This window comes from Oncorhynchus clarkii, chromosome 7, assembly GCF_045791955.1.
Source record: "Oncorhynchus clarkii lewisi isolate Uvic-CL-2024 chromosome 7, UVic_Ocla_1.0, whole genome shotgun sequence".
Taxonomy (NCBI): Eukaryota; Metazoa; Chordata; class Actinopteri; order Salmoniformes; family Salmonidae; genus Oncorhynchus; species Oncorhynchus clarkii.
Genome location: NC_092153.1, coordinates 2,586,247 through 2,593,746, shown reverse-complemented (window position 1 = coordinate 2,593,746; position 7,500 = coordinate 2,586,247). Strand labels below are relative to the sequence as shown.

The 7,500-nt window shown below is 43.1% G+C and overlaps 1 protein-coding gene across 1 annotated transcript in view; it reads right to left on the bottom strand.

Annotated features, from left to right (window-relative positions):
- The window catches only part of LOC139412710 (protocadherin-17-like), a 156,981-nt gene that overhangs the window by 89,774 nt on the left and 59,707 nt on the right, over positions 1–7,500 (bottom strand).

The following is a 7,500-nucleotide window of genomic DNA, read 5'->3' as shown; positions in this document are numbered from 1 at the left end:
TTGATGTTGCAACAAGAGCTCCTGAGGGGGGGGGAGAATGATGAGAGGAGGGGGGAAGAAGGGGGAGAATGTTGAGTGGAGGGGGAGGAGGGGCGAGGAAGGGGTACCAGATTCTATTTCATTTGTTTACTTTAACTAATTAAGAAAACTTGTTCTTGAAGAGAAGAGGAGCTTCTACTGAACTGTGCTGAATGGAATGTACAGTTGATGTCGGGAAGTTTACATACATCTTAGCCAAATACATTTAAACTCAGTTTTTCACAATTCCTGACATGTAATCCTCGTAAAAGATTTACTGTCTTAGGACAGTTATCACTTTATTTTCAGAATATGAAATGTCAGAATAATACTAGAGAGAATGATTTACTTCAGATTTAATTTCTTTCATCGTATTCCCAGTGGGTCAGAAGTTTACATACACTCAATTAGTATTTGGTAACATTGCCTTTAAATTGTTTAACTTGGGTAAAACGTTTCAGGTAGCCTTCCACAAGCTTCCCACAATAAGTTGGGTGAATGTTGGCCCATTCCTCCTGACAGAGCTGGTGTAACAGAGTCAGGTTTGTAGGCCTCCTTGCTCGCACACGCTTTTTCAGTTCTGCCCACACATTTTCTATGGGATTGAGGTCAGGGCTTTGTGATGGCCACTCCAATACCTTGACTTTGTTGTACTTAAGCCATTTTTTTTCACAACTTTGGAAGTATGCTTGGGGTCATTGTCCATTTGGAAGACCCATTTGCGACCAAGCTTTAACTTCCTGACTGATGTCTTGAGATGTTGCTTCAATATATCCACATAATTTCCTTCTACATGAAGCCATCTATTTTGTGAAGTGCCCCAGTCCCTCCTGCAGCAAAGCACCCCAACAAAATTATGCTGCCACTCTCGTGCTTCATGGTTGGGATGGTGTTCTTCGGCTTGCAAGCCTCCCCCTTTTTCCTCCAAACATAACGATGGTCATTAATGGCCAAACAGTTCTATTTTCTTTTCATCAGACCAGAGGACTTTTCTCCAAAAATAACAATCTTTGTCCCCATGTGCTGTTGCAAACCGTAGTCTGGCTTTTTTATGGCGGTTTTGGAGCAGTGGCTTCTTCCTTGCTGAGCGGCCTTTCAGGTTATGTCGATATAGGACATGTTTTATAGATGGATGTAGATTTTGTACCTGTTTCTTCCAGCATCTTCACAAGGTCCTTTGCTGTTGTTCTGGGATTGATTTGCACTTTTCACACTAAAGTACATTCATCTCTAGAAGACAGAACGCGTCTCCTTCCTGAGCGGTGTGACGGCTGCGTGGTCCCATGGTGTTTATACTTGCGTACTATTGTTTGTACAGATAAACGTGGTACCTTCAGGCATTTGGAAATTGTTTCCAAGGATGAACCAGACTTGTGGAGGTCCATAATTATTTTTCTGAGGTCTCTGCTGATTTCTTTTGATTTTCCCATTATGTCAAACGAAAAGACACTGAGTTTGAAGGTATGCCTTGAAATACATCCACAGGTACACCTCCAATTGACTCAAATTATGTCAATTAGCCTATCAGATGCTTCTGAAGCCATGACATCATTTTCTGGAATTTTCCAAGCTGTTAAAAGGCACAGTCAACTTAGTTAGTGTATGTAAACTTCTGACCCACTGGAATTGTGATACAGTGAATTATAAGTGAAATAATCTGTCTGTAAACAATTGTTGGAAAAATTACTTGTGTCATGCACAAAGTAGATGTCCTAACCGACTTGCCAAAACTATAGTTTGTTAACAAGAAATGTGTGGAGTGGTTGAAAAATGAGTTTTAATGACTCCACCCTAAGTGTATGTAAACTTCCCGACTTCAACTGTATCAACACATTCTGATCATGTAACATTAATGTGGAATAAAGAGATATGTCACATGACTACATTGTAACCACACGGGCAGTTAGTCAGTTGCTGTACATGTTGGTTGGTTAGTGAGTTAGTTAAACAGACAGAGCGTTATGTTAATGGGATGTCTAACTCCTAGGGTATCTAAAACAACACCATATTCCCTGTGGTAAAATAATTGTTTCTGATTGCCTCCAGAACATCCTCAATTCGTCAGAACTCTACAAGAAGTCTAAAGCGTTCCACAGGGACGCTGGTCTATGTTGACTCCAATGCTGCCCACAGTCGTGTCAAGTTAGCTGGATGTCCTTTGGGTGGTGGACCATTCTTGATACACACAGGAAAATATTGAGTGTGAAAAACCCAGCAGTGTTATAGTTCTGGACACAAACAGATGTGCCTGGCACCTACTACCATACACTGTTCAGAGGCACTTAAATCTGTTGTCTTGTTCATTCACCCTCTGAATGGCAACACAGACACAATCCTTGTCTCAATTGTCTCAAGGCTTAAAACTCCTTCTTTAACCCGTCTCCTCCCCTTCATCTACACTGATCAATAAGGGATCATAGCTTTCACCTGGTCATTTATTTTTTATTTATTTTATTTCACCTTTATTTAACCAGGTAGGCTAGTTGAGATCACCTTTATTTAACCAGGTAGGCTGGTTGAGATCACCTTTATTTAACCAGGTAGGCTGGTTGAGAACACCTTGATTTAACCAGGTAGGCAAGTTGAGAACACCTTTATTTAACCAGGTAGGCCAGTTGAGATCACCTTTATTTAACCAGGTAGGCTGGTTGAGAACACCTTGATTTAACCAGGTAGTCAAGTTGAGAACACCTTGATTTAACCAGGTAGGCAAGTTGAGAACACCTTTATTTATCCAGGTAGGCCAGTTGAGAACAAGTTCTCATTTACAATTGCGACCTGGCCAAGAATAAAGCAAAGCAGTTCAACACAAACAACAACAGCAGAGTTACACATGGAATAAACAAAACATACAGTCAATAACACAGTTGAAGAAAATATATATACAGTGAGTGCAAATGAGGTAAGATAAGGGAGGTAAGGCAATAAATAGGCCATGGTGGCGAAGTAATTACAATATAGCAATTAAACACTGGAATGGTAGATGTGCAGAAGATGAATGTGCAAGTAGAGATACTGGGGTGCAAAGGAGCCAGATAAATAAATAAATACAGCATGGGGATGAGGTAGTTGGATGGGCTGTTTACAGATGGGCTATGTACAGGTGCAGTGATCTGTGAGCTGCTCAGACAGCTGGTACTTAAAGCTAGTGAGGGAGGTATGAGTCTCCAGCTTCAGTGATTTTTTGCAATTCATTCCAGTCATTGGCAGCAGAGAACTGGAAGGAAAGGAGGCCAAAGGAGGAATTGGCTTTGGGGGTTGACTAGAGAGATATACCTGCTGGAGCGCGTGCTACGGGTGGGTGCTGCTATGGTGACCAGTGAGCTGAGATAAGGCGGGGCCTTACCTATCAGAGACTTGTAGATGACCTGAAGCCAGTCGGATTGGAGACGAGTATGAAGCGAGGGCCAGCCAACGAAAGCATACAGGTCGCAGTGGTGGGTGGTATATGGGGCTTTGGTGACAAAACGGATGGCACTGTGATAGACTGCATCCAATTTGTTGAGTAGAGTGTTGGGGGCTATTTTGTAAATTACATCGCCGAAGTCGAGGATCGGTAGGATAGTCAGTTTTACGTGGGTATGTTTGGCAGCGTGAGTGAAGGTGGCTTTGTTGCGAAATAGGAAGCCGATTCTAGATTTAATTTTGGATTGGAGATGCTTAATGTGAGTCTGGAAGGAGAGTTTACAGTCTAGCCAGACACCTAGGTATTTGTAGTTGTCCACATATTCAAGTCAGTGCGGGCAGCGATCGGTTGTAGAGCATGCATTTAGTTTTACTAGCGTTTAAGAGCAGTTAGAGAACATGGAAGGAGAGTTGTACGGCATTGAAGCTCGTCTGGAGGTTAGTTAATTAACACAGTGTCCAAATATTGGAGGACCAAAAAAAGCCGATACCGATTAATCGGACTATTGTTTAATAAATGTATTTGTAATAATGACAATTACAACAATACTGAACGAACAGTTATTTTAACTTAATATAATACATCAATAAAATAAATTTAGCCTCAAATAAATAATGAAACATGTTCAATTTGGTTGAAATAATGCAAAAACAAAGTGTAAGAAAGTAAAAGTGCAATATGTGCTATGTAAGAAAGCTAACGTTTAAGTTCCTTACTCAGAACATGAGAACATATGAAAGCTGGTGGTTCCTTTTAACATGAGTCTTCAATATTCCCAGGTAAGAAGTTTTAGGTTGTAGTTACTATAGGAATTATAGGACTATTTCTCTCTATACCATTTGTATTTCACATACCTTTGACTATTGAATGTTCTTATAGACACTTTAGTATTGCCAGTGTAACAGTATAGCTTCCGTCCCTCTCCTCGCTCCTACCTGGGCTCGAACAAGGAACACATCGACAACAGCCACCCTCGAAGCAGCGTTACCCATGCAGAGCAAGGGGGACAACCACTCCAAGTCTCAGAGTGAGTGACGTTTGAAATGCTATTAGCGCGCACCCCGCTAACTAGCTAGCCATTTCACATCGGTTACACGGGCCAAATCTCGGGAGTTGATAGGCTTGAAGTCATAAACAGCTCAATGCTTGAAGCATTGCGAAGAGCTGCTGGCAAAACGCAGTAAAGTGCTGTTTGAATGAATGCTTATGAGCCTGCTGCTGCCTACCACCGCTCAGTCAGACTGGTCTATCAAATCATAGACTTAATTATAATATAATAACATACAGAAATACGAGCCTTAGGTCATTAATATGGTCGAATCCGGAAACTATAATCTCGAAAACAAAACATTTATTCTTTCAGTGAAATACGGAACCGTTCCGTATTTTATCTAACGGGTCGCATCCATAAGTCTAAATATTGCTGTTACATTGAACAACCTTCAATGTTATGTCATAATTACGTAAAATTCTGGCAAATTAGGCGGCCCAAACTGTTGCATATACACTGACTCTGTGTGCAATGAACGCAAGAGAAGTGACACAATTTCACCTGGTTAATATTGCCTGCTAACCTGGATTTATTTTAGCTAAATATGCAGGTTTAAAAATATACACTTCTGTGTATTGATTTTAAGAAAGGCATTGATGTTCATGGTTAGGTACAGTCATGCAACGATTGTGCTTTTTTCGCAAATGCACTGGAACCAGGACTGTCTCTCTTCCCCTCTCTCGCTAACTCTCCCTCTCTCTCTCTGTATTTCACTCCCTCGCTCTCCAAATCTCTCTCTCTAACTCTCTGTCTGTCTGTCTCTCTCTCTGTCAATCTCTCTCTCTCTCTGTGTCTCTCTCTCTCTCATTCTCTCTCTCATTCTCTCTCTGTCTCTCTCTCTGTCTCTCTCTCTGTCTCTCTCTCTCTGTTTCTCTCTCATTCTTTCTCTGTCTCTCTCTCTCTGTCTCTCTGTCATTCTTTCTCTGTCTCTCTCTCTCTGTCTCTCTCTGTCTCTCTCTCTGTCTCTCTGTCTCTCACTGTCTTTGTCCCTCTAAATCTATCTCTCTGTCTGTCTCTATCTCACTCTCTCTGTCTCTCTCTCTCTCTCTCTCTGTATCTCACTCTCTTTCTCCCTCTAAATCTATCACTCTCTCTCTCTGGGGTGTCTCAATTGTCCATCCCGTCAATGTTGCGTCAATGTTGCTGCAGCGTATTTGCTCTGTGGCTCAGAGTCAATGAGGAAAGGGGGAGGAGGGGAGATGGAAGGGATGGAGAGACGGGGAGCCTGGGTCCCAACTCCCAGACGTGGTCCAGACAGTATCGACATCCTAAACACTAGATGGAGAGACTGAACAGGAGGTCAATGCACTCACTCTCTCGCTGTCTGTTTATCCTCTCTCTCTCTCTCTCTCTCTCTCTCTCTCTCTCTCTCTCTCTCTCTCTCTCTCTCTCTCCTCTCTCTCTCCTCAGCCATTATCAGTCATATTAGCCTCTCTAATCATTCTAATTAGCCGTGTTAATGAAAAGGTTGTCTAGATCAGCTCAGAGATCAGAGAGGACCAAACATTTAAAGAAAAACAGACCTTAGATTCCTGTGAGGGGCGGCAGGTCGCCTGGAGGGTAGGAACGCTGGGCCAGTAACCCAAAGGTTGCTGGTTCGAATCCCCGGACTGACAAGGTACAAATCTGTCGTTCTGCTCCTGAGCGAAGCGGTTAACCCACTGTTCCCCGGGTGTCGAGAACATGGATGTTGATTAAGGCTGCGCCCCCCACTCACCCCCGCACCTCTCTGATTCAGAGGAATTGGGTTAAATGAGGAAGACCCGTTTCAGTTGAATGGATTCGGTTATACATCTGACTAGTTATCCCCGTAGCCATAGTGCACTACTTTGGACCAGGGCCCATTGGACACACAACGTAGGGGATAGGGTGACATTTTGTTTCAAAACAAAAAACCAAGGTTTCCTGTTTCCTGTCCAGCCATCGCTATCTATTATGCTGCAGAGTCGAATGTATTTTTTTAAATGTCACAAAATAATCATCACAGGATATGAGATCACAGAATCTCTTTGGAGCACAGTGGGTGAAAATAACAAGACTGTTTGCGGATAAAGGTGTGTTTTTTGTCATTCTTACTGAACTAATTACCAGAAATATTTTAATCTCAAGGCGTCAAATCACACCTGTTTATAATTGCAATCTGGAGTCTTGCCAAGTGATTCCATCACAACAGAAATGTTGAGATCGTTCTGGAATCCTCACAGAGAGACAGACAGAGACCACTCCTAGGGACCTTCACAGAGAGACAGACAGATACCACTCCTAGGGATCTTCACAGAGAGACAGACAGATACCACTCCTAGAGTTCTTCACAGAGAGACAGACAGAGACCACTCCTAGGGATCTTCACAGAGAGACAGACAAATACCACTCCTAGGGATTTTCACAGAGAGACAGACAGATACCACTCCTAGAGTTCTTCACAGAGAGACAGACAGATACCACTCCCAGGGATCTTCACAGAGCGACAGACAGATACCACTCCTAGGGATTTTCACAGAGAGACAGACAGATACCACTCCTAGAGTTCTTCACAGAGAGACAGACAGATACCACTCCTAGGGATCTTCACAGAGCGACAGACAGATATCACTCCTAGGGTTCTTCACAGAGAGACAGACAGATACCACTCCTAGGGATCTTCACAGAGAGACAGACAGATACCACTCCTAGGGATCTTCACAGCGAGACAGACAGAGACCACTCCTAGGCATCTTCACAGCGAGACAGACAGAGACCACTCCTAGGGACCTTCACAGCGAGACAGACAGATACCACTACTAGGGACCTTCACAGAGAGACAGACAGATATCACTCCTAGAGACCTTCACAGAGAGACAGACAGAGACCACTCCTAGGCATCTTCACAGAGAGACAGACAGAGACCACTCCTAGGCATCTTCACAGAGAGACAGACAGAGACCACTCCTAGGCATCTTCACAGAGAGACAGACAGAGACCACGCCTAGGCATCTTCACAGAGAGACAGACAGAGACCACTCCTAGGCATCTTCACAGAGAGACA